The following is a 24535-nucleotide window of genomic DNA, read 5'->3' on the forward strand; positions in this document are numbered from 1 at the left end:
AGATTAAAGTAAATATGTTGGTTTTTTATTTGCCTTCTGGTTTCTGAGCTGCTACAGTATATTCAGCTCATATTTTCAAGCTTTTCTTTGCAACCATATAAACTAGAATTTTTTTTTTGAAGTTGAGATTCTCACATTTACATGTACCTCTAGGAACCGGAGCTTCAAGTAAAACATCCAATATCATGAGATTCAATAAAATGCGAGAGTTGGCAACTTTATAAAATTCAGATATAGGGCCAGATCCTTAGCTGTATAAATTATTATAGAAGTCTACAGAATTATGCTGTTCACACCAGCTGAAGATCTTGCCTCATCTTCCTTACTTAAAATTAGGGCTGTTAATTAATTGCAGTTAACTCACGTGATTAACTCAAAAAATTAATCACAACTAATCGCAGTTTTAATTGCGCTGTTAAACAATACAATACCAATTGAAATTTATTAAATATTTCTTCATTTTCAAATATATTGACAAGATGGGGGGAAGAGAGGATAATTGTACTGTGACCTCAAGCTCAGGGCCCCAAAAGGTCAGTAACTGGGGTGAAATGGGGATGAAGAGAAACAGGGTGGGGCTCCAGCAAACAATGTACTGGGTCCCCAAATTTCTTTTGACAGGCCTGAGTACACACAATGAAGCTTCTGTAATAAAATTCACTCATAATTACTACAGGAGTCAAGGGAACCATATACAGCTATAGGAGCAAATGAAAGAATTAGGCCTTTAATACATTTTTAATAGGACGTGAAATATTCTTGCACAATCATAGTGTTTGTATATAGTTTCCACTTTCGCCTTGAACTCATGTACAACAGATTAAAACAGCAGTGTTAATAAGCCATCATAATAACTGCCACCCACTGCTCCTTTGACAGCAGAAGGAAGATAAATGAATGTCTATACAGTGTATTTAACCTGATTTTCTGATCCATTAAGTGCTATTAGGCCATAAATTGTAATACTGTAGCATTCTTGCATCCTAAAAAAAGAGTCAATGAAAACATCCTGGATTCATTTTAAACAAGACCGATATGCTTAATGTTCATTGAGAGAAATATCCTGAGATGAACTTAAATACATTCCTAGCTATTATCAAACAGAATACAATACACACTGCAAAATCAAGCTGTCCCTCTCTTTTTTGTCTGTTTAAATGAGATAGCTACAATATTCTGCTTATAGAATTACAGTGTGAGAAATACTGCACCCATGAATTCAACTCCCTTGTCATTTCTCCCCTAGTAGACTGTCGATGGATAGTATACCAATTTTCTAGTATTACACATTCCAGTCTTAAAGTTTAATGGACAGCTGCTCAATTTAGGATATATTTGTTCTCTAGAGTTACGTTTAAGATTTTAAAAAATTCAGATTGAAAAACAGAACTTGTGCAAAAACCTAGAGATAAAATATTTTTACAAAACATGTGATGAGTATGCAAATTCACTCTCATGCTTTTCCCTTTACTGCAGGCACTATTTTAAAGGGACTTTTAGAGCACTGTAAATTCTTTAGTTCAGAGCCTCAATTTAGTCACAGAAAAATTAACTGAAACCAAAGGGTTTGCTACTCTACTTTTCTGAGTGTGTGTGTAAAGTATCTGCAAAAGGATTCTGGCTCTTAGCCACAGTGAGTTGCATAAACTCCTTCTGGATCTAGTAAAGCTCAGGAAGGTTGTGCAGTATCTCATTACACAACTTTCAGGCGCCACCTAGTGATTTTTTTTAAACTTTCCACTTTTTTAAATAGAAAAAACTGGTACTTATCACTGCAGGATCATGACCTTAAATAATAAGTACGATCTGAAAGTAAAGCATATGCTTAAGTGCTTTGCTGATTGGATTGGGGGCAGTGTACACAGCATTTTGCATGATCAAGCCCTTAAAGAGATCTTATCTAGAGAAATCATTTAAAAAAAGCAAACTCTACTATTCACTGAGTCCCGACCTTTCGTCAGCATAGGTTAACAACAGTTTCTAATCATTGGTGCTGGTTCTGTGATGTGGAATACTGTCCAATAGCTAAGGCCAGCAGACTAATTAAGGCCTTGGATGGACATATACCAAAGTCCCAAAGAATGAATAAATAACCCGATTGTACCCTGTGTGGACCCAGCATCAAACAGAGTAGGCCACGAGGACTGGCAAGATGATGAATGTTAGAAGACCTGGGTTCAGATCTGAGCTCAGCCTCTGATTCAATGTGTGACCTTGTACAAATCATGTAGGCCCAAATTCTCAGTGCAATCTCTAAACCTGGGTACCTAACTTCAGGAGAAAAGGAGTTGAATGTTAGGCACCCAAAATATTGACCCCTCTTTTGAAAATTTAGACCTATCTATCTATCTAAGCCCTTTAAGAGATTTATCTATAGACACACACACAGACAGACAGAGAGAATGAATTACACAGTTTAAGAGAGAGAGAGAGAGAGAGAGAGAGAGAGAGAGAGAGAGAGAGAGAGAGAGAATTAGAAGATCTTTGGCAACAGTATATTTTCATCTTTCTCTCCTGCTGTCGCAGAATCATACTCACTGAAAAAATAATAATAGTGTGTGACGCGTGAAGTCTTTATAAAACCCAGGAGTAAAGGAAGTTGATTGACAGTTTGCCTAGCCAATCACTCAGAGACAGGGTAGGGACTTCCCTTCTCTGCAAAGAGTTCGGGTTATGGAAGCCCTCTGTAAAAACTCTGGCTGCATCCTAGCCAGAGAGTCAGAGTTGCAAGGCTGGGGAGGAAGGGTCCTCTGGGGAAAACTCTGTCTGTTGGGCCCAGGAGGAAAAGTGGCTCCACTTAACTCAGTAGGAACGCATAGTGGACTCTTTCCTACTGCTTGATAGGATTCCTTGCATTGCTTGATAGGATTCCTTGCATTTCCGATGAACACGCCAGTTCTAAAAACGATGTAAAAGCAGCTAAATACTACCAAAACCCCCCCAAAACTATACACACTATACTCTTTTAAAGAAGCGTCACAAACAAGAGGACATAGTTCCTACTGGGACCAGATGGCGGTGAGAAGGACCTGGAGACACGGTCGGGCCGCCCGGCCCTTTATCACCTCAAATTCTTGAGTGCACCAACAGACACTACTACTTTCAAATTCTTCAGCTACAGACACGTGGTGCACATGCGTAATCCCTCAGTGGAATACAATAGGGACCATCACTCAAAGAAGAAAAAGTACTTCCTCTTGTATGTATTAAACCTAATTTCATCAGGTGACCCCAGGTTTTTTATGGTCAAAAAAGGTAATAAACGCTTCTCTATTCATTTTTTCCACACATTTATGGTTTTATAGATTTTGATCATATCACCCTAGATTTCCATGGCGTTCTAGCATCATGAAGTTCTACTCATAGGGAAGACACAGAGCTCAGCAACACCAAGGAGCTGTCTGCCAAGATGAACACATTGCATGCGATCAAATTCAGGGGGCCAAACACAAATATGCACCATAACATGTAGTAAGGTTTCATAGTGTGCATGTCAAATGTTATTTTCCAAGTTTCTTGATTTTTTAAAAACTCACACAGAAGCTATTCCCTACTGCAGAGAAAGCCAAAGGAAAGGGATGAAGCTTAATTGCAGATGTTTCGACAGGGTCTGATTAAATTAATCCTACAGTACTTCAAGTCCTAACTGAAGCAATCATCTTTGAGAAATCTTGGAGGACAGATCAAGTCCCAGAAGACCGGGGAAAGGCGAACATAGCATCTATCTTTAAAAAGGGGAACAAAGAGGATCTGGGGAATTATAGACCTGTCAGCCTAACTTCGATACCCAGAAAGATACTGGAAGAAATTATTAAACAATCAATTTGTATCCTCTAGGCTAATAGGCTCATAAGAAATAGCCAACATGGATTTATTACGAACAAACCATGCCAAATCAACCTAATTTCCTTCTTTGATAGGGTTACTGGCCTAGTGGATAGGAGAGAAGCAGTAGACAGGGTAGATCTTAATTTTAGTCAGGCTTTTGATGCAATCCCACATGACTTTCTCATAAGCAAACTAGGGAAATATGGTCTAGATGAAATTACTAAAAGGTAGGTGCACAAGTGGTGATAGTACTGCTGGAAAAGATCTGGATCACAAATTCAATACAAGTCAACAACGTGATGCAGTTGCAAAAAAAGCTAATAATCTGGGATGCATTAACAGGAGTATCGTATGTAAGACACGGGAGGTAACTGTCTTGCTCTACTTGGCCCTGGCAAAGCCTCAACTGGAGTACGGTGTCCAAATCTGGGCACCATACTTTAGGAAGATGCAGATAAATTGGAGAGAGAGTCCAGAGAAGAGCAACAAAAGCGATAAAGAGTTTAGAAAACCTGACCTATGAGGAAAGGTTAAAAAAACTGGACACATTTAGTCTTGAGAAAAGAAGACTGAGGGGGACCTGATAAGGGATGTTAAGGGCTGTTAAAAACAAAAAAACAAAAACCTATGATGATTTATTCTTCGTGTCTACTGAAGGTAGGACAACTAATGGGAATAATCTGCAGCAAGCAAGATTTAGGTTAGATATTAGGGAAAACTTTATAACTGTAAGGATACTTCCTATTGGAATAGGGTTTTAAGGGAAGTTGTGGCTTCCCCGTGATGGGAGGCTTTTAAGAAGGAAATTGGACAAACACTTGTCAGGGATGATCTAGCAAGAGGGGCTGGACTAGATGACCTCTTAAGGTCACTTCCAGCCCTACATTTCTGTGATTCTATGTTTCAGTTACTCAATGTGCAAAAGATCCCACAAAATAAATGCATAACCCTAGGTCAAAACTTCCAAACCTGGTTGCCTAATGCTAGATTCCTAAATCTAAATTTACACACTTAAGTAGAAACATGTATTGGTCTTACACTGACTTTCTATTTTCCTCAGTAGGATTTTACTTCCAGCTTTTATTTTCTCTAACTGCCTCTTATAGCCTCCTCATTTTTGTGTAGTTCTCTATTTTTAAGTTAAATGCTACTGAGGAGGGTTTCTTTGGTCTTTTCTCCCCTACAAGGATGTTAAATTTAATTACATTATGGTTGCTATTACCAAGCTGTTCAGCTATATTCACCTCTTGGACTAGATTCTGTGCGCCACTTAGGATTAAATCAAGAATTGCTTCTTTCTTCAGAGAACAAAGGACTCATGATCCAGCTGCAGATCTTGGCATAACATAGGAGTGAATCTCTTAACAAAATCCTCTTAGAATAGTTGCATTTTCATACATACAGTAACTCCTCGCTTAACGTTACAGTTATGTTTCTGGAAAAATGCTACTTTAAGCGAAACGATGTTAATCAAATCCAATTTCCCCGTACGAATTACTGTAAATAGGGGGGTTAGGTTCCAGGGAAATTTTTTTTGTCAGACAAAAGACTATTATCTACCTATCTATCAGTAGAAGTTTTAAACAAACAATTGAATACTGTACATAGCAAAGATGATTGTGAAGCTTGGTTGAGGTTGTGAAGTCAGAAGGTGGAAGAAGGTAGGATATTTCCCAGGGAATACCTTACTGCTAAATGATGAACTAACGCTCGGCTGACCCCTCAAGGGTTAACCCATTGTTGTTAATGTAGCCTCACACTCTATAAGGCAGCACGAATGGAGGGAGGGGAGACAGCATGGCAGAGAGTGACAGAGACCCACACCATGTGTGTGAGAGAGAGACACGTATTGCCCCTTTAAGTACGCTGACCCCACTCTAAGTACACTGCTTTTTAAGTAGATCAGCAAGTTGAGACAGCAGCTGCTGCCAGCAAGCTCCCTCCATCCTGAGCCCTGTCGTGTGTCATCCCCTCCCTGTGGAGAGGAGGTACAGGAGCGGGGGGAGGGGGGGACACCCTGACATCAGCACCCTTCTTCCCCACCCCCCACCCCTTGCATAGCAAGCAGGAGGCTCCTGGGAGCAGCTCCAAGGCAGAGGGCAGAGCAGCTCGGGGCAGTGGGGGGAGGGACAGCTGAACTTCCAGCAATTGATAGCCTGCTGGGCAGCTGCAGCACAGGGAACATAGGGGAGCTGATGGGGGGCTGCTGTCCACCCTGATTCCAAGCCTCCACCAGCTAGCTCCAATTGGCTGCTCTTCCTGCAAGCAGTGGACAAAGCAGGCGGCTGCCAAATGATGTTATAAAGGGAGCATTGCACAACTTTAAACGAGCATTATTCTCTAATAAATAGAACAGGAACAGAACAATGAAACAAGGTTAACCAGGACGACTTTAAGTGAGGAGTTACTGTATATGTTCTTTTTAAGTCTAAATATTTCAAGTAATTATACAGAGACACAGTCTGTGGAGCCTTGAAGTATTCAACATCTTTTGGTAACATTTTATTTTATTTTTAAATATTTCAGTGTATAATGATACACAATGATTCCCTCTCTCATACAATTTGTTACTCTGGGTGCCTCTGACATTATTAAAACAACAATATCACCTAATAAACAAAAAACAGCAGCAAAAAAAGAAAAACTCCAACAAATCCCTATCCCGACACAACCCAAACAGTAGGTCTTTCACTCACCCAAATGCCCATCCCCCATAAATAATCACTCCCAACATGATCCACCATCTTCAAAACACCCAGGGGAAAATTATAGACCTTACAAAATGCACTGGAGATCACCAGTCCCATACTGCTCAGGACCAAAGAATAAGCCTTTTCCACAATTCAGGGCTCCTTACAGAGTGTGTTCTATCACTGACCTCTTGTCTATTAAATCATGGGGCCTCCAACATGAGCACCTCTGCTGACTGCAGCAGTATGGTACAGGGAGACAGGCAGTCTTAAGTAGGTGGACCCTAAGCAACTTGTTTGAATCCATTTTTCTCAGACTATATTTTATTCTCAGTTTGGAATCCTTTGTGTGGTGAGACTGAAAGGATTTATTTTCACTCAGCTACATTAGGAATCGTAAAGTAAGGATGATCCTGAAGGCAGCCTCCATCCTTACAAATTTGTTCCTTAATACAACGTCATTGCAGGATTTCCAACATTTTTTCCTGGTGTTAATTATTAACCCTTTTGGGGATCAGGGAAAGAGCTGAACGAACATCTATCAAACATCTTTACACCCTATGGTCCTTTGCTTTTTCCACTTGTCCCAGATTAAATGAATCTGCCCATACTTAAAAGCAGAGGGCTTATAAGAGCTGGTTTTAGATTGAACTCAGTTGTGCTAGCATACAGTGTCTCATTGTTAAGTATCTCAGTTTGCCTCACTCAAAATCTAAAATATGATAAATCAAACATTTTGCCACCAACTCAGAGCACCAAATCAATCTTCTTCATTGTAGATTTGTCCCCTAGTGGGACAAAATTAAATCAAAGGAAATGGTCATTGCTCCTAAAGTCACCTTGTATTCACAAATTCCATGGGACATGCCAGATGCTAAAATCAAAACAGTACACACACGTGCCAGCTAAAAACAAAAGCTCAACATTCAAAACCAAGACACCAAAACCAAAAGTAAACAAATCAACAAAACCCACATGCCACATTTTCATATTTTTCTTTGAGGCAGGAAGAAAAACCAAAACAAATGAGGTTAGCATTGCAGAAACTCCAAGTAATTCTATGAATAGGTAAAGTTGATGAAAAATCTGAATGACCACAAAAATGGAAGGAAGCAATGAATTTTTGTGTCTCTAAATAACATACTTGCATCACGTATTAGAAAAGAGGATTGTGACACATTAACATACATTACCCTGCTGCCATCTAATTACCTTAAAGTTGGGCTTCAATATTTGGATTTGTGTTATTTTTGTTTCCTGATTATGAATAAAGAAGGCCTGGAAATAGTTTTTGTTTGTTTTTTTAAACCACACACAGTAGGAATAATGAGACAGACTCTCAGCTGAGGCAAATTGGGATAGTTCCATTGACTACACTGGAGTTATGCTGACACCAGCTGAGGAGCCTGGCCCATTGTGACTTGTCTTACCTGCTTCTGGGTGAAGAGTCTCGGCACCCTGGAGAACTAGTAGGATTATGACATCACAAGAGACTGAAACCTAAGGAAGCAAAAAGAGGAAGGGATTTTAGTCAGCCTATTTTAAAAAAATCCTTTGATTTTTGTTTACATTATCACCTATTTAACTCTCAATTCTTAATATCCACTCAGGAGAATAGTTCATTATGAAAGATTCAACACTTTTGCCACATAAATTGAGGGAAGAGAAAACTCCTACTGCAATTCTCCAACAAAAACAGGTAAAACAAGATTTGATATTTCTAAAACTGGAGGGGGAAAGTCCATTTCTTTTTACATCATGAAGCAGCAAAAAAGGTATCAGCTCCTTTCCCCATTTCTGTTGGTCATTAAAAGGTCTTCCATTGTGTATTTACTTCTCGCTTACTGAGAAGTTAAGTTTGACATGGATCATGAAAAAAAGTAGGTGAGAAAGAGTTTTATGAAGTATATTCTGTCTGTAAAATGCTTTCTGATCCCTGAATGGAAGATACTACATAAAAAGTATACATGTTTACTGCTATCAGCAAGAGACATATTGCGGACATGTGCATAGACAACACAGAAGTCAAATTGAAGCTCATGCAGATAAAACTGCCAACACCAAAGCATCTCTGTTCAGAGAAAACACCTGTTTGCAAAGCACCCCCTCTACAAGTAAAGGGCTATTCTTCAACGGAGAAAGATAGTCTGCAATTTTCCCCTTGTAGTGACATATTTGTCTTTGTTTTTTCCTACTACTGTACTAAAACTTAGCACTACTTATTGTTTAGTAAGAATATCTAGCTGAATAATCTGATTTTGGTAGATTAAATTTAAAAGCACCGATAGTTTTAGATTAAGCCTAAATTATCCTGCAGTGAAGTCTATGGCAGCATAACTCAGTTCTTGCCTTAGCTTAGGTTTCCTCAACTGCGATAGATTTCCCCCCACTTAATTTTCTCCAAAGCAATTAAAAACTTCTCTTGTCTTTGTAAGACAAGATGAATCTAGGTAGTTTTAAAGGAACCTCCAAATCACAGTTTGAAATGAAGTGATGCTAGCACTTATCCCTACAATCAGTACTATACTTTCCAGACTGGCCAATGGCCATCAGAGAACTATTTTCCCATAACCAGCCACTGAGTTGGGTAATGCCTATGGCTAGAACATTCAGCCCGATACCCTGACAATCGAAAAACAACTGAATCAAACAGAAGTCTTCAAATACCAGCCAGAAATACCAAACAGACTCTCTTGTACCCCAATGGCACTCAAATAATAATCAAAATGATCAAGGGTACATGACAGGTTATTAAAGCCTCAGAGTGAAATTCTCTCAACTACAAATGACAATGATGACAAAACCTGAAGTCAAATCACACTGTAGCAAGGCCCACAGGAACTTCACTGAGAATGAGTGGCATTGAATAGCTCCTCCCTCAAGCTGTCTGGAAGAGTGCTTTTACCACACCTCAGAATATTGCCTTATGTTAACTGCATTAACTGCTGCTAAATTTTCCCAGTACATTCAGGCAGCATGCTCCTGCAGAAAGCAACTGCATCAGGCAAGCCTGAACATTCATTTGATGTCGAAGGATGACATCAGCACACAGGTGCAGTGAAGCACATCCAGCTAAAAGGTTAACCCTCGATCAGTATTTGGGATAGTTAATCATCTGCACAGGTTCCCCTTTCTTAGGTACTTTTATGGTCTTCATTCCAACATCGAAGTGCTTTTTGAAGGGGCACTCCCAGCTGGAGCTTTCAGAGTTAACATGATATTACACACATGTCCCTGAGTCCCACTGCCTATATTAGTGGTTTTACAATCAGTTTCCTTTAAAAATAAATGATTTCTCGCTCCCCTTTCACTACCTGTAAGACTCTCAGAAGAAGGGGAAAATGACTGACTATACAAAGGAAACAGTGTTCATGATTAGTCACAGAGTGCTGTCAAATGTATATAAAGCAAACAAATAAGAACTAGAGACTAATCTCTTTCAATTGTAATAATCATAGGTGTTTCCTGTAATACTAAGAGATTGGAAAAAAAGACCGTTAGGGGTGCCATTAACAGCATACATTTACGATCTCTTTAATTCATCTTTTTCTCATGTGGGATGTAATTATTTATTATTCAGAAAGCAACCGTACACCACAAGTGCTATAAACTTTCCCATACACAGGAAGATCCAGACCCTGGCTCTAAGAGCATGCATTCTAAAGTTCTCATCTATTTATTGTTTTAGGATAACATGCAGAATGCTAAGACCTCCTATTGGGATAAACATAGAACTGAAATCAAAGTGAAGCCTTTACTAGAGACCATCTTTATTAAGCAACCGCACATCTTAGAAATGTTCCACAGTATTCCCAAATGTTTTAAATATAACTCTCCTCCTCCTCCTCTACTAGAAAGCGGTCTGTGTTAAGTAACAAATTTTTCCTTTTTTTTTTTTTTTTTTTAAATGTTCATGCCTTTTGCAGAGGAGGAATATCTCCCATACACAGTTATATACGAAACTAGGTCCTCCGTAAGACTTAGGCCAGAGAAACCTGTAAGGGTATTCCTTGATGGACGACCAGTGATCACTGTTAGAATGAGGTAGAAAAAGTAATCTAAGATCTCCATTGTGGCTGGTATCAGAGAAACTCAGGACAAAGTCATACCTAGGGTTATATTAGCCTTGCATTCAGAAAGGAATCTGAATCAGCATGTATGAAATATGGTACGCAGGTGGCACACTGGGACCATTGCTAATTGACTAGCCCAAGAGCCGGACTGTACTAGTAAGGCATTATGTCATAAAGATATCTGTTGCATAGCTTTGCCTTTGAAGGGCTTCCCTAGACAATCTGGAACTGTTTGAGACTGTCCCTTTTCTGAAGCACAGAAAGCAGGTCTTACAAACTAGATAAAGGCCTTCTACCTGCACTATGACAATGGAAATCAAATGCTCCTGGAGAAAAAACTTGAGCAAGAATGAAAACGGAAACTGATAGCTTTATTTTATGATGCCTAGAGACCTCCGGTGAATTTCATAAATGACCTAGTGAAGGAACCATCCCTCAATCCTAGGTAGTACCCAGCAAGGCCAAATACATCTTAATAGAAGAACCAGGATTTTTGGTGGGAAGGTTTGCTTTTTTCCTCCAAAAGAGGCAGGGTGAAGGGCAGTGGGAATAGGTAAGATAGAGATAGGATGTAAAAATACAAATACTGTTGGCATAAGAGTTTATTAAGTTCAACGTTGCAGAGGACAAAATCCTCTCATATACGTACTATTTTCCATTTTGTACAAATCAAACAGTTTTATTATGAGCCTCCTGCACACTTATTCATACCAATAAAATGTATTTGGGGAAGGAATTAACTGACTTTTGCTGGTCTCAAGAGGTTGTCTAAGAGAGGTTTTTAACATAGTTCTTGCTTCTTTGCATGGGACCAAACAAAGGTACAATGGAATAACTAGTAGTTATTTTATTAAAATCATTAGACCTATTTTCTGCAACAAAAGGGATAAATGCTAGGCCTCACAATGCTTGAGAAATAGCTTTGCTTCTAGGACCTCTTGAAGCTGTGGCTTTACAAGTGTATTTAACGGTGCACGTTTTTACAAGAACCTAAACAAACAAACCCCTTCTAGAGACTTTTTAAATTCCCAAAAAGCTCATGAGTTGGCTCTTTCATAGCACTGATGTTTTGCAAGATGCCACCATAGAAAATAGGGTATGCTGCATTGTCTTAGAGCTCAACTGGAGAATGTGCTACACATGAACACCTACTAAATTAAGGCAGCTCTTGTTACTCCAGCCAGTGTCTGATTTGAAACACTTGTTTTGTTTTCTCAACAGTACCCACAAATACCTTTTGTTGTGTGACTACAGGAGATCTGTTCATTTATTGAACTGATTTGGGACAACTCTTATGAGTGAAACCTAAGGAGATCTACATATAAGTTACTACACGGTGGACAAGAAAATGAAACTTTAGGCCTCATTTACATACAACCTTGTTTTAGTTTAATTAAATCAGCTCAAACCCTTGAGTGGACACTCTTATTTCAGTTTAAGGGTAGCTTGTTTTGGTTTTGCTTAAAACTAACTTGAACTGAAGTAAGCCTGGTTTAAACTAATAGAATCTGAACATACCCTTTTTTTTGCATTGATTTAACTAAATTGGTTTAAAAAAATCACACCTCAAATTAAACTGATACAACTCTGCATGTAAATAAGTCTTTATCCACAAGAAAAAATAGTGGTTTAATTATAGTAGTTTAAGAATACTACTTGGCGCTCTCCTGCAGAATCAGAGCTCTGATTAAAAAAAAATATAAAAAGCTTCCAGGTCTTGCGAATATACCTTTTTGAATGTGGACCAAGTGTAACCAAAGTACTGCTGACTGCCTAAGTCTGGAGACAGCCACAGTGCCCTCTGCTGTGCTCATGAATATTTTCAGGAGCAAAGAATAAACACACTGCTGTTCAGAATCTTGCAGGCCAAGGTGAAACTGACGATCAGGTTAGTTTCATTCTGCTGTTGCTGGCTTGAGAAAGTCAGGAGCTATTTATTCACTGGAGGAGAAATTAAAGGCATCAGAAACCCATTGCTCCCCACCTGGCCAGAGGTTGATGGGAAAAGGAACAGAGAAAGAGCATGTTTTTCTTTTGAATATATTTGAAGGCCCCAGCTCTGAACACTTCATCACTTGTGTATCTAGAGATGGATATAAAAGAAGTGGTCTCCCAGGAGTTCTAGCAGTCTCTTCATACTAGTTGGGATGGCTGGACAAAGAGGAAATAATGAGCTTCTATTTAGGTCTTGGCCCCTGGATCTAACTTATGCAGTCTCCCCTCATCTTACTATCAACCTCTTGCTAATATCTGGTACATTTTCTAAGACTGTAGACAGCTACTGGGTAGAAATTCTTGAATCATGTAAATAGTTTTCATCCTTACAGATGAAATAATATGTGCAGGAGCACTGTACTTTACACAGCAGCTTTTGACACGGTCTCCCACAGTATTCTTGTCAGCAAGTTAAGGAAGTATGGGCTGGGTGAATGCACTATAAGGTGGGTAGGAAGCTGGCTAGATTGTCGGGCTCAAGGGGTAGTGATCAATGGCTCCATGTCTAGTTGGCAGCCGGTATCAAGTGGAGTGCCCAAAGGGTCGGTTCTGGGGCTGGTTTTGTTCAATATCTTCATAAATGATCTGGAGGATGGTGTGGATTGCACTCTCAGCAAATTTGCGGATGATACTAAACTGGGAGGAGTGGTAGATACGCTGGAGGGGAGGGATAGGATACAGAAGGACCTAGACAAATTGGAGGATTGGGCCAAAAGAAATCTGATGAGGTTCAATAAGGATAAGTGCAGGGTCCTGCACTTAGGATGGAAGAATCCAATGCACCGCTACAGACTAGGGACCGAATGGCTAGGCAGCAGTTCTGCGGAAAAGGACCTAGGGGTGACAGTGGACGAGAAGCTGGATATGAGTCAGCAGTGTGCCCTTGTTGCCAAGAAGGCCAATGGCATTTTGGGATGTATAAGTAGGGGCATAGCGAGCAGATCGAGGGACGTGATTGTTCCCCTCTATTCGACATTGGTGAGGCCTCATCTGGAGTACTGTGTCCAGTTTTGGGCCCCACGCTACAAGAAGGATGTGGATAAATTGGAGAGAGTCCAGCGAAGGGCAACAAAAATGATTAGGGGTCTAGAACACATGACTTATGAGGAGAGGCTGAGGGAGCTGGGATTGTTTAGCCTGAAGAAGAGAAGAATGAGGGGGGATTTGATAGCTGCTTTCAACTACCTGAAAGGGGGTTCCAAAGAGGATGGCTCTAGACTGTTCTCAATGGTAGCAGATGACAGAACGAGGAGTAATGGTCTCAAGTTGCAGTGGGGGAGGTTTAGATTGGATATTAGGAAAAACTTTTCCACTAAGAGGGTGGTGAAACACTGGAATGCGTTACCTAGGGAGGTGGTAGAATCTCCTTCCTTAGAGGTTTTTAAGGTCAGGCTTGACAAAGCCCTGGCTGGGATGATTTAACTGGGAATTGGTCCTGCTTCGAGCGGGGGGTTGGACTATATGACCTTCAGGGGTCCCTTCCAACCCTGATATTCTATGATTCTATGACTCTTTATACATAGTTCTATTACAGTACATGAGATGTCACTAATTTTCAAACCAAAGCAGCCTATTCATAAAGCTGTAGGTTTTCATATAGTTAGAACGGTACTTTTGAAAAGTCTGAATATTGAACAACAAGCATCTCCTGACCTTAAGGCTGTTGGAAAAGTTACAGAAAGGAGATTTAAAACATGACCCAAAAGGCTCAAAAAAACTAGGAGGCAAATAAAAAGCCATCTATTTTTTTTGAAAAAGCATGAATTTTAATCCCATCTCATAATTCCTGAGGCCTGACTCCTGAATGCTTGGAGCTGACAAAACTTAAGTTGCCAGGCTTGCTCTGGTTTTCTGGGAAATCCCAGTGTGTTTTGTGGAAAATGGGGGTTTTGTCCTGGTTTCCCGACCATAGACAATGTCTCCTGAATCTCTTCCATCTCCTCCCCTTACACCTTTCTTGATGGAGGGCACCCTAGTTCATGTATTGTATTTATATTCTAAGGGACTAAGGCACAGAAAATAATGAGCCTGATTCTGCTCTCTTACCCTGGGTGTAAATCCTGAGTAATTCCTTGAAAATCAGAGGAGTTACATTGGTGTAACAGAGTTGATTCAGACAAAATATATGTATTTCAAACTGCTGTAGAATTGGAAGGGCCTTCAAAATACAACTTACGCCGATTAAAAGGGCTGAAGAATAAGTCCATCAGATGAATTAAAATGGAGTCAAATGACATGCAGAATACTTTTTTCAAATGGAAAGAAATAAAGCTTTGTGGCTTGTTTTCACTGCTCCAGCAGTATCATTTCTCAACATAAACCTGAGGAGCATTCCACAGAGAGAGGGTTGCAGAGGCCCTCCTGGGCCCAGCCCAAACTCTCAGCCATCACAAATCACCATGAAATCTTAGAAGTGTCAAAGCCTGAACAAGGTCCTTGGGTTCCAAGAATGTTCCAAACACAATCCATGGCCCCAAAAGGCACAGCTGAGCATGGAAAAAGCAGGCAAGCAGAATTCCTTTCGCCACCCTAGAAAGCAGTCTTGCTACCAAGGTCTGCAGCAGCTGCAGGCAACAGAACTGCTTTTCAGTTAGTCAGTAGAGAGCTTGTTGCAGTAATGCAGCCATAAAGGCATGAGTCATAGTAGTGAGATCAGAGTTCAAGAGGAAGGTTTGCAGGCTGGTGACATTCCTATGGTGTTTACTATTTTAAAGAGCCCAATTAGAGCCAAACGTCGATTTTCCAAAGTCAGCCCAGTCCAGGAGCACACTATGGGCCAAATCTTGCTTACCCTAGATATCCAAGAAGTCTCACTGAAAGCATGGGGCTACTTGCCTGAAGTAAATGGGAAAACCCGGGTAAGACAAGCACCATTTGGCCCTAAGCCTGGGCATCACCTCATCCCCACTAACACATCTCCCCTGATTGTAAGACTGGAGGCTTAGCAGCGCCCTTCACTCCCCACCTGCTGTCTGAGCCAAACAGCATAATTTTAGATTTGCTGAGATTTAGTTTAATGTTGTATTTTTTTTTTTAAATAAAATTGGTGGTTTGAGCAAGAGGAGACTCAGTCACTCGGTGTCTTTCTGAAGACTCAGACAACATCAAATACGGCAACTACCGTGTTATTAGCCAGCATTACATTCTCAACTTTCAGTCCTTATTTTTAAAACAGTAATACATATCCTCAGCTACTGTACATCACCACAGCCCCAGTGAATTCAATGGAACCACCCTGATTCACAGCAGCTACAAATCTGGGCCCAACATTATTTATTTAAAAAAAAAAAAAAAGCCAAACCATTCTTGTCATTGTTTTGATGAGAAGAATTTACCCTCTCCCTCTCTCTCCCCCTCTCTCCCCCAAAGGTTCTTGCGTGAACAGCAACTATTTCAGGAAACCATGTTAATAAAAATAAATACAGATTTACAATTTTAAAGACTTCTAAAGACTCACTTACTCTGCTCCAGAATGGAAACCAGTAATATAGAAGACAGCATGAACCTATTCACAATCCTCCTAGAAATATTACATTCTGGAGGAGTCTATCCAAGTCAACAGACGAGAACCTCTGCTGGCCTGTACATGGCGATCTAGAATGTTTCAAGTTAACAGTTCTAGAGCTCGTCTATATGGAAAATAGAGCACTGAGCTGTGGAAGAGTCAGAATTCATACTAAAATTGAGAAGTCTAAGCAGCACAAGGTTCATAGTAATGATGATCATTCTGTCCTATCAATGAAATTGAGACTGATTTCTTCCTCTTTATTGAAATGGGCCCTATTCATAATACCAAACAAACCAGCCACAGTGGCAAGCATGAGAAGGACACTACTCACACACTGGTCAGACATATAAGTGCCCTATTTACACTTCAACCTTATTCAGGGACTGAACAGTGGGAAAAGGGAAGAACACACATACAAGCAAGGCCTCCTGGTTTGTACCTAGAGCTTAAGTGTCACCCTAAACAATAATAATGGCCCTATTTGCTTAGTGGGACTTCTCACTGTAATACATGCTATACCTAGGAGTAAGGCTTGGATCCAAGGTATTATTTTCTATGTATGGTAGTGCTCACCAGGCTTTCCAAACTCTCAAGTACAGACCCTGTTCCAGGGCGTTCACAGTCCAATGAATTCTTAAAAACACTCACATAGCTTTCCATCTTTAAAGAATACTAAAAATGTTAATCAGTTAAATTAACACAGACTCATAATATCACCATGGAGCTGGAAAATATCCTGGCTATGGATAATGGTAACATATCAAGCACACACACCTCTCTCCCTCCCTCCCCACCATGTAGAGGCCTCTCCAGGTCTCTGAAATCTATGCTGAGGGTTGAGCAGCGGAGTTACAGCCTCGGAAGGCCAAGCTGGGGGGACAACCTTGTCCCCTTTTCAACCCTCTAGAGATTAGTCAAAAGTCAAAGCTGTGTGTTATGTTTTCTGTGGAGAGCTCTCCTCCCACTCTTGTAAGGAAGTGGAGGCCAGGAGGAAGTCTTGTACCAGTGAAGGTGAGCTACAAGGAAATTGGAGTGGGGATGGGAGACGGCAAATCCAGTGCAGAGACACAGGGTCCTCAGGCAGATGACCACGACAACCCATGACTCTACCAGGATTGGGAGAGGGTCCTGCAGCCTGTTCCACAGGGGAGGGCCAAATCTTACCTCCTCAGACGGGGCAGGGAGAAGAATGAGTGTCTTGAGCCTCTCCGAGATTTTCATCTCTTTAGCTTCATCCACAGGTTTTACCACAGAAGGTGGGGGTGGAAGGAAAGCTCTGGGCCATGTTACGGTTTCTAATCTCAGAATGAAAGATGTATGTAATCTTTCTAGCTGAATTCAGCTTCTGCCTGAAACAAATTTAATTAGATCACAAAACAAATTTCATTTCTTGATTAAAACAATTCTTGGCACCAGGCCTGGAATGCGCTTCCTGAAAACATCCATATGGACAGATGCTTCACGCACTTGGATGTTCGCATGACGTAAACAAGAGGTTTGTGAACATGGCTGAATCAAAAGGGAGTCAGAGTCTACAAAAATGAGGGTGAATACTTCCCTTATTTCCAGCCACTCACTCAACCCCAGGCCCTGGCACACCGCTCTGGCAGTGTAATGGGACCTAAAAGGGGGTGGAAAGGGCCCACTGACAATAGCTCCTGTCTCCCTGGCCAGCATAAGGGCTCTGCTGAAACCTGGCTCCCAGCTCCCAGAGTAGGGGGCATGTCGGGGGAGGGAATGGGAGGTGGAACGAGGGGGTGGAGAAGCTGTGTGGCTGTTGTATACTGTACTATGGCTGTTATCTTCTTCCATAAGAAGTCCATACTGGGTCAGGCCAATGGTCCATATCGCCCAGTATCCTGCCTTCCAATAGTGGCCAATGCCAGGTGCTTCAGAGGGAATGAACAGAACAGGCAATCATTGACTGATCCATCTCCTGTCATCCACTCCTAGCTTCTGGCAATCAGAAGCATGGGGCGCTCACAGCATGGGGTTGCATCCCTGGACATCTTGGGTAATAGCCAGGGCCCAAAGGAAGCAGAACACATATTACCACAGCCCTGAGTCTGCTCTAACTTGCATTGGTGAGGCTCTGGCTCCCCTAGAATACAGGGAGTACAAAAGGTAACTTTAAAACATGTTCATGCATCCCCATTCCCTTCCCAAGCTTTGCCCAGCTCTAGCTCCAGAGCATCGAACGGGGGGATATTCATTCACTCTGCTACACTATCTGAAATTTTTTTTTTGAGATCAGAAACAGGCATTTTAGGAAATACCCAGTACATACTCTAAATACCCAGATATGTAGAACGTTATTTTAACCAATATCAAGCCTGATAAAAGTTTCTAGGGAATTTCAAGTATGAAAAAATTAAATGCAATTGTTTTATTCAGTTTGAATTTTTCCTCACGCTTTACTGTGATTCAGCACTCTTCCCCTATCTCCTCCTCTGGCTCTGAAAACAGTCTCACCTACGAGCTACCCTGAAGATTCAAGGTAATCATCAGTTCAGTTTCATTTTGTATGGACAAACATACGCCAGGAGCATTAAATGTTCAGTGCAAACTAAAATTAATCAGTTGATCTGGTCACGTATGTGCTACCAGGAAAACTGGGGAGAGAGGCATGGCTTTTGACACTGTTTGGAGGTCTTGAAGTGTTTCCCTGCCTCCATTTCTTCCAATGCTGAAGGGGAAGGGGAAGGAAGTTGCTTTACATTTTCAAAAGCAATGCCACAGCCATGGTTCCTTGCTGCATTACTTATGCTACCTGATAGCTGATTGAATAGTCAAAGAAAGAAAAGAAAGAAAACACAAAAGAAAAATTAATTAAAAGCTTTAAGTAATTTTTTTTCCATACATAGTAAAAATGAGGAGTTTATCCAACTATTGATGGAGCCCTGAGATTGCTCACAGAAAATGCAACTCAGCAGTAAGAAGCCCTGAATAGCAGGAGGAGATGGGAACCAGCCTGGAGAGGCAGAGGATGGAACACAGAGGAGACAGGAAGGGAGACAGAGACAGAAAAAAGAGGCTGAAATACAATTTCAATTAAGCATGAAAAAGCCATTGTGATTTCTAGTGTTTATTCAAATGAATGTGTCATCCGGATACTTTAACTATGAGGAGGTCACCTCCTTGAAAAAAGATGTTCTGAAGGGTGAAGCAGCTCTAATCAACTAACAATAATCCAGGATTTTAACAGGCAACACCACTGGTCTGAAATATCACAATTGCAATTGTCATAAATATAAAGGGAAGGGTAAATCCCTTTAAAATCCCTCCTGGCCAGAGGAAAACTCCTCTCACCTGTAAAGGGTTAAGAAGCTAAAGGTAACCTCGCTGGCACCTGACCAAAATGACCAATGAGGAGACAAGATACTTTCAAAAGCTGGGAGGAGGGAGAGAAACAAAGGGTCTGTCTTTATGCTGCCTTTGCCGGGGATAGACCAGGAATGGAGTCTTAGAACTTTTAGTAAGTAATCTAGCTAGGTACGTGTTAGATTATGATTTCTTTAAATGGCTGAGAAAAGAATTGTGCTGAATAGAATAACTATTTCTGTCTGTGTATCTTTTTTGTAACTTAAGGTTTTCCCTAGAGGGATTCTCCATGTTTTGAATCTAATTACCCTGTAAGGTATCTACCATCCTGATTTTATAGAGGGGATTTCTTTACTTCTATTTACTCCTATTTCTATTAAAAGTCTTCTTGTAAGAAAACTGAATGCTTTTTCATTGTTCTCAGATCCGAGGGTTTGGGTCTGTGGTCACCTATGCGAATTGGTGAGGCTTTTTATCCAACATTTCCCAGAAAAGGGGGGGGTGCAAGTGGTGGAAGGATTGTTCATTGTTCTTAAGATCCAAGGGTCTGGGTCTATAGTCACCTAGGCAAATTGGTGAGGCTTTTTACCAAACCTTGTCCAGGAAGTGGGGTGCAAGGTTTTGGGAAGTATTTGGGGGGAAAGACGTTTCCAGACAGCTCTTCCCCAGTAACCAGTATTAGTTTGGTGGTGGTAGCGGCCAATCCAAGGACAAAGGGTGGAATATTTTGTACCTTGGGGAACTTTTTGACCTAAGCTGGTAAAGATAAGCTTAGGAGGTTTTCATGCAGGTCCCCACATCTGTACCCTAGCATTCAGAGTGGGGCAGGAACCTTGACAGCAATCTAAATATGTTGTACCTACTTTTGTGATAAGTAACCTCTAAAAATAACTATAATTGAAAGAGGTGGGGGGAGGGAGGAGACACTTATCTCTTTCATCTGAGTACATATATTTCAACTGTAATTGATTTTAAGAACATTTTTAGCCCCAAAGTTACCTATGCTCCATATAGATTTGCTGCCCTCTTGCCTTTATTGTCAAAAAAATTATTTACATCAGAGATACAGAATAATGAAACTGTGGTTGTTGAAAGGGCTCTTTATACCAAAGGAAGGAATCCCACAGCATTTGAAGTTTTCTGCAGGAATAATTTGTTTGCATCGGCTTTGTTATACATTGCATCCCATCCACATTGAAGCTTTGCCAGGTTGAGAGGTATGTTTGCACATAATCGGCGTTCGCTGTTTTGCTAATGGCACATGCGTTCCCCTATGCCGGGGTGGACAAACTATGGGCCCGGGCCATAGCCAGTCCATCAGCCGACTTAATCCGGCCCTCAAACTCCCACCAGGGACGGAGTCGGGGGCTGCACCCAGTCCAAGTATGCATGCCGTGGTTCCCAGAAGCAATGGCACGTCCCCCCTCCAGCTCCTATGTTTAGGGACAGATAGGGGGCTCTGCGTGCTGCCCACACCCAAAGTGCCACCCCCGCAGCTCCCACTGGCCAGGAACTGTGGCCAATGGGACCATCAGTGCAGCACCTGAGGACGGGGCAGCATGCAGAGCCTGGCTGCGCCTCCGTGTAGGAGCCGGAGCTGGGACATGCCAGCTGCTGCTGGGAGCTGTTTGAGGTAAGCACTGCCTGGAGCTTGCACCGCTGACCCCTTCCTGTGCCCCAACCCCAGCCCTGATCCCCCACCTGCCCTCAGAAGCCCTCAGTCCCAGCATGGAGCACTCATCTGCAACCGAAATCCCTCATCCCCAGCCGCACCTCCAACCGGAGCCTCACCCCATCCCGCACTCCTACCCTCTGCCCCAGTCCAAAGCCCCCTTCTGCACCGCAAACTCCTCATTTCTGGCCCCACCCAAGAGCCCGCACCCCCAAGCCAGAGCCCTCACCCCCTCCTGAACCCCAACCCCAATTTTGTGAGCATTCATGGCCCACCATAAAATGTCCATACCCAGATGTGGCCCTCAAGCCAAAACGTTTGTCCACCCCTGCCCACCTGTCCACCCCTGCATGAGAATATTTAGCTGTATGAGCTAGAGAGATGAAACTGAAGAGGCCCCAGCCAATTGTGCACACAGAAAGAAAAGACAAAGAGAGGCAAGAATGATGGCTTGTTGGTGTTGTCACTCTTGGACCCACCAAAAAACCCCTGATAAAACAATCCAGTTTGTTTTTATTTTTTAAATCTCTGGGCACACTATTTAAAAGAGTGAGTAGATGATATAATCTATTGCAGAGAGAATAGATATAACAATATTGCCAATCCCAAGCATTCAAGCATAATGGAACAGACCCCCAAAGATGAGACGTGCTTAAAAATCAATTTAAATACAATAAATTATGGATTCTTTTTATTTGCCTTCTCTTTTTAAGCCTGAGCTTCTCTCTGATACTGATGGTTTGAAACTTTTTTTTTTTTTAAATGAAAGATAAGATTCTCACGTAACAACATGATTCCAGGAGCTGAGGCTTTGACACAGACATTGAATGTTATAAGACTTGCAATAAAATTGTGAGAATTGGCAACAATTAAGTTAACAGCTTCCCTTGAAAGCATGTTTTGTAGGTTCTTGTATAAAAGTGAATGTGTCGTAAATTGGTTAATAATTTCCCTATAGCACAGTTATCCAGAAATTAGCATATTCAGTGTCTTCATCAGCAAATCATTTCTTCTTTTGTAACAGAAATTTTGCAAAGGTCCCCCCAACCCTGTACCCTGTTCTCATTTCTTTTAATATTCTGAGGTAACAAGAAATAAATCAGACTTCATTTTATGATCCTGGGATAGTACTGAGCAGATCAACTCCCATTATCATATTTTATTATGAAGTCTGTTCTCAGGGGGAATAAAAGACAACCAAGACAAATATATGGGGCTGAAAATTCTAAATGTGGTCTAGAGGTAAAATTCATCTGCCACTGTGTGTTCTTAGAAAAAAAAAGACTGAAATATTAATTTGTGGATTATTCTCCTCAACTATCTTGAAAAAGGGTCTGATTCAGTATTGCCTCATACCATTGACCTCATTCTTGAATGCCTCATGCAGTTCTTTACACCAGTGCAAGACGCTGCTAAATCAGAATGATAGAATTTTTGCCTAGCACAGTGTTTCTCAACGACTGGTCTGTGCATTGGTGCCAGTCCCCAAGATCTCCCTGATACAGTTTAGGAAGGCAGCAAGCCAGTCTTTGGTATCAGAAAGGTTAAGAAACACTGGCCTAGTGGATAGTGCTAAACTGGGACTCAGAAGATCTAGCTTCTAATCCTAGCTCTGGCCTGTGGCATGACAGCGAGCAAGTCCGTTCACCACTCCGTGCCTCAGTTTCTCGATGCAAAAAATGGAGATAATGGTATTGTATTCCTTGTCAAGGACGTTGATATCCACTGACGAAAATCACTACGTAAGAGCTAAGTATTACTACTTCTCCTTGTGTAAATGTTTGCATCAGTGCAAAGGGCAACTGTGATTTAGGCCCAAAGCTTCAGTGACTCTACTTCTTTGTGCTGAACTGCAGAATACATGAGAATTCTCTAGTTAGTTCACCGAATGCTGAGTAACCAATTAACCTTTAGGCTTGGTACGGGCAAACACACTTCTGTTACACACAAACATTACATAAAATAAAAGTTAACAAAACTTGTTCCATAATGCCCAGCTTTCTTCCTTAAAAAGGTCAAACCAATCAAGTCCCAGTGCATTACAGTATTAATAAGCAATATGGCTTCTAAGACACAGCTGCTTCACCACTTAATCCTTCTGAACTGAAAGGAACCCTGTTTTGAAAAAAATTATGATTTTCAGTTAACAATCTTTAACTAAAGTGAAAATTTGTTTTTCGAATTTGTTTTATTAAAACAAGCCAGCAGCCACATGCATTCTAGTCATGCATCAATGTGTTTTAGATCTTAGTAATTCTGTAGTTTTAGTTTGTGATTCCTAAATTATGCAGCAAAGTACCAGCCTGCCCTCTGGTGTCCAAATTTTGCAAACCAACTGCACTTCGTTGACATAAAAGCAACTTTGGTTTTGATCATTAAATACTATACTTGTATCCTGATGCTCCCTGCTGGCAGGAGCTGGGGGCTGAGAGAGATGGAGGGGTGTGTACGTGGAGTTGGATTTACTCCACTACAAAATGAGGTTTTACAGCTTCTTAGAGTAGAGAGAGGTAGGGATGTAAAAGGTTAACTGGTAAGCAATAGTCTTACCGGTTAACCCACCTTAACTGTTAACCAGAGGCCAGCCAGCTGATTGGCCCCAATGACCCCTCGCCAGCCGCCCCCAGTGGCCCTGCACCAGCCAGAGTGGCCCTGTGCCAGCCAGAGTGGGCCCAGACACGCCGCCCATCCGGAGTGGCCAAAGCAGCACCACCCAGCCGGACGGGCCCCAGCCGCACTGGTGGATCAGCCCCAGCCACACCAACCAGCTGGATCTACCACTTAATCGGTTACCTGTTTAAACGACATATTTTTAATCGTTTAAACAGTTAATTTTAAGAGTATTTACATCCCTAGAGAGAGGAACTAGTCCCCAGTTCCTAATCATTCACAGGGAAAACAGAGCATAACCCCACAGATCCCAGGTCATCCCAGTGGATGGCCTTCCTCTCAGCTCTACTTTCTAGGGCCCTTTTAGGACTCATACTGCCACTCAATGGTCACCAGTAGCTATGGTATATATCACCACCTTCTCCAGTAGTGGGAGAAGGTAAGAGGGGAGTTACTGCTGCCTCTAGAAGTGCTAAACACGAGCATTGAATTTCCTATTGGAATTCCTTTAGGTCCCTACAGACATGCCCTGGAGTAGGTCCGGAGTGCAGCAACAGCCAGTACCTCAGCAAAGACAGAGTCAAAGGGTACACAGATATAACCTGTTGTCTGCCTCCTGATAAAAACATCTCACAGACTTGACTTCATATCAGGGAAAGTTTTTTTTCCCTAACAAATAAAAAATAAATCATATCCTATAGGAAGGGCTAGAGCTAATTTGGCACTATAACTGTAACTTGGCACTATAATTGTTTGGTTAGCAGTCCCAGCTGGGTTTGGCAAAGTGACGCAAAAATCCTCAAGTCTGTCTTGCGCTCTGCCTTTCTACACTTCAAAA

The 24535-nt window shown here is 41.4% G+C and overlaps 1 protein-coding gene across 8 annotated transcripts in view; it reads right to left on the reverse strand.

Moving 5' to 3' along the window:
- The window catches only part of BBX (BBX high mobility group box domain containing), a 199704-nt gene that overhangs the window by 102316 nt on the left and 72853 nt on the right, over positions 1-24535 (reverse strand). For all 8 annotated transcript variants that reach the window (XM_073306538.1, XM_073306507.1, XM_073306528.1 and 5 more), the window contains one exon: positions 7949-8018. The gene's annotated coding sequence lies outside the window, so the exon portion shown is untranslated. The remainder of the gene's footprint in view (positions 1-7948; positions 8019-24535) is intronic.

The sequence above is a fragment of the Lepidochelys kempii genome, chromosome 1 (genome assembly GCF_965140285.1).
Source record: "Lepidochelys kempii isolate rLepKem1 chromosome 1, rLepKem1.hap1, whole genome shotgun sequence".
Classification (NCBI taxonomy): domain Eukaryota; kingdom Metazoa; phylum Chordata; order Testudines; family Cheloniidae; genus Lepidochelys; species Lepidochelys kempii.